We start from the raw sequence: 3,877 nt of genomic DNA, 5'->3' as shown, positions 1-3,877 counted from the left end.
GCTAAAAATCCAGTTGTCTTTCACCAATTTAGTAATTTAGGCTATGGCCCTTAGTAAACTACTTTCTCAAGAATTTAAGATAAGAAATGAAGATTTGATATATCTCTATAATTTCAGTTTCTTAAGCGAAGGTTTAATTCCAGTAACCTTAAAAGCCTTTGGTACATATCCCTGTAACAGGGATAGATAAATCCCATCTGAAATGGAGGAGATCAAAGGAAATAGCTCCTTAAATAACCTGGTTGGAACTGGATCTAACATACAAGCTGCAGGCTTAGATGAAGACAATAGTTTTGCTAACTCTTAACGTTCAACTAGATCAAAGCAGTCTAAACCCGGTTCAGATTCTATGGCTAGCTCAGATGCTGCCTCACCTTCCAGAGACAAACAATAATAGTTAGAGGAGTGCTAATGATTGTATTTATAATACCGGTAAATCCTATTTATGAATGATCCTCATCATCAACCTTAGATGCAAAAATATTGTTTTAAAACATATTTTAAAACTAATGCAACACAAATTGTCCATTGGAATTGTTTGAAAATGTTATTGTTTCTTACAGTAGTTAAGCTATACAGTACAGACAATGAAGTGCTTCAAAGAGTGCTTGATTTCAATTTTAGATTGAGACAATAGGCCATTCAGCCACAAATGTAAGCAAGTTATTTTCTAAAAACCTATTGCAAGATTAGTGTTTGTATTCGCTTCTCAACAATACTACTATTAAACAAATATTTGTTTTCTCTTCATTAATTCCTGAACTTTCGCGAAAGATATGCGCACGACACAGGTTTTTTAGCTCGACACAGGCGCCGATGCATTTTGCTTGACCCATCACTAATAAACAAAGGACAACTTTTACACACATCATACAATAGAAGAAAAGGGAAAACAAACATCCCCACAACTGTGCATATCACACATATATGAATGAATCACTCCCAACACCTCTCAGTGTAATATTTCTTAGAGATGTTGCTATAGTGGACTAGTCTGGACCTAAACTAGAGAGAGGTAAACTATCCTTTAGGGCAGTGGCGGTTCTAGACCAAATGTACCAGGGGGGCAGGAGGGGGCCAGCGTGTTTTCATGGGGGCACAGAAAAGCATGAAATAAAAAAACAGGCCAAGGGATTCAAATAAATTAAGAGAGCTGCATGAAGTGAAGTTTCTATTCAATTAGGTTTCATTAAAATTATAAATGTCTTAATAGGTCAATATACATTCAGAATTTAGGAATTTTTCTTTTTTTTTAACTTAATTTAAGTTTTCTATAAAATCTGAATTACAATTTAAGAAAAACTTAAAATTAGCTGTAAAAAGTAGAGTATTTTTTTGTTTTTTTTACATTCGTTTTGGAAAAATACATTTAGCAGATGAAAAATGGGATCCTATCTCAATACCACTTATGCTATGTTTTTAAACAGTTAATAAAACAGAATTTGTAAAGAAAAAAATAAAATACATCCAAAGGATCTATCAGTAACCATGTCTGTTTCAGCGCATATCATCATTAGAATTTCTTTGAGTATTATGTCTTTAGTACAGGAGCCAGGACTTGATCTACAGGGGCCCTGGCCCCCGTTGGCCCCTGTCTAGAACTGCCCATGCTTTAGGGGAGTGGTTCCCAACCGTGTTCCTCACAGACCCCTGTCCTACATGTTTAAGCTGTTTTTCACCAGAAAAGAAGAGATTATTAAGAGGCTTCTGCAGCACTTACAGCAATTGCAGAAGAAGAGCCCTAATATTAATGCAGTGTGCTGGAACAGATAAATATCTAAATCTAGACCAGGGTTGGAGACCCAGAGTTTTTCCAACACAGGCCGCCTCTCTCTCACATAATATAACACCCAGGCAAACAGTGAAAAACCAAACTACATCGACTGTTTTACTGATGGGAATTGTTTTGATGGTTTTACTGATGGGAATTTCCAATTAATCAGTACACCTTTTCTAATTGCAATGCTCGCCATGAGGGCCCACTGTCCACCATGTTTTAGGTTTTCTCCTATATTCATACACCTAAATTAAATAAAAGGCCTCTATGGCTCTAGGCGGCTGCTGAGGGAGAAATGCAATCATTTGATCCAGGTGTAAAGAGGAGACACAAGCAAAAACATGCAGAACAGCGGGCCCAGACAAACATGGTTGTAGACCTGTAATATGACGTTTAAATAAGGAATTCCATCATTTAGGTTCTGGTAGCTTTTCAAGATATACCAAAAATGCTTCAAAATTGGTCCATGTGTAAAAAGATCATCACCTTTCACTTAACATCTCTGACATCTGTCAGTTTTATGTAACGTGTGAAGGGAGTTAGATACATCCTTCTGTTTTATTTTGCCTAATGTTTTTTCTAAACCTTTTTTTTTATGTTTTTAAGGCAGTGCCATTAAGTATTACAATAGTTATCAGGTAAAAGGTTTTAATGTAATATTAGTTGAAATAGTTCCTTGAGAGGAATGTAGAATGAATGTTTCGAAATAGACCAATCAGAATCGTTCCCTCCTCAGAAAGATGGTGGTTATCACCAGTTTTTTATGGTCATTTCATTCAAATGAGAATCTTGCCAATAAGTAACATACTTGGAAAGATTTTTCCCTTGATTCTGCTTCATTCTATCTCTATTCTCCTATTCTGCAGAATCTGTTAGTTCAATCGCTAACGTTCTGCTCTCTCTGCTTTTTTTCATAGTATCTGGTCTGTTCCTGTTTGGCTGTGACTCCATCCTGGAGAGAAACATCAGCTGTGCTGCTGCCATCAACATTTTATAGATGCTGGAGATCGGCCTGTTTTCCAGTGTAGTCCTGTTTCTCTGACTGTGACTGGCTGGATGTGCTCTCTTCGTCCTCTGACATGGGAGCTGGCTCGGAGTTCGTCTGCCTGGCTGTGTGTTTCCTGGGCGGGGCCGCCTTTTGCAGCTGCTTTTTGTATCTGCTTCTGTCTCCTTGAACCCCAGTCGGCCTCAGCAGATGGCCGCTCACACTGAGCCTGGTTCTGCTGGAGGTTTCTTCCTGTTAAAAGGGAGTTTTTCCTCTCCACTGTCGCTACAAGCATTAGTGTGAGGGATTGCATTTGAGTCAATGAGTCGATGCAATCAACTAGTTTTCCTTAGATAGAAAACTTTGTATCAATTTGACTGTATGATCTGGTTGAACTGTAAAGTGCCTTGAGATGACATGTGTTGTGAATTTGGCGCCATATAAATAAACTGAATTGAATTGATTCCTTCAGAACGGAGTGTCTTTTGATAATCCTTTGGCAATTTATAGCCTAATTATTGCTAACGCAAAGAAAAAAAAAAAAAACAAACCTAAATATAACATTTTGAGCTAATTTCGAATAAACAAAACCATATGCTCTCCTGAAGGAACAGGCGAAAGCATGTTTTTCTGGGAAATTTTAACCTTTTACATTATTAAATGTTTTAATCAAATGTCTTCACAATAGCATGTGGGCCTCTGACGGCCTTCTGATTCAACATTAGATTACTTTTCTTATTGATCATAAGGAAAAAACTATAATATCCACCAAATTATTGTCAGTACTCGAAAACTAACAGGTTAAGCATCCATTTTCCAATCTCTGATGAACTATAAGATTACCATAACTGTGAAAGTTGATATTTGTTTAAAAATAAAATAAAAAAAAGTTAAGATCTCAAAACCATTTTATTTAAAATCCATTCAATGTCAATTTGTCTTCTTGCTTAAATGACAAAATGTACAGTACATTCAAACATTTACAAGTTCATTATCCAAGCCACACAACACACAGAGAACACAGCTTTCTCTCACTGACGTAGACTAGGGCTGCAGAATAAACTTGAGGGTCAAAAAATCAACGAAAGAATAATAAAACTAATTATGAGTTTTTC

The sequence above is a fragment of the Cyprinodon variegatus genome, unplaced genomic scaffold (genome assembly GCF_000732505.1).
Source record: "Cyprinodon variegatus isolate N-32 unplaced genomic scaffold, C_variegatus-1.0 Scaffold459, whole genome shotgun sequence".
NCBI lineage: Eukaryota > Metazoa > Chordata > Actinopteri > Cyprinodontiformes > Cyprinodontidae > Cyprinodon > Cyprinodon variegatus.
Note: the sequence above shows the minus strand (reverse complement) of the source record.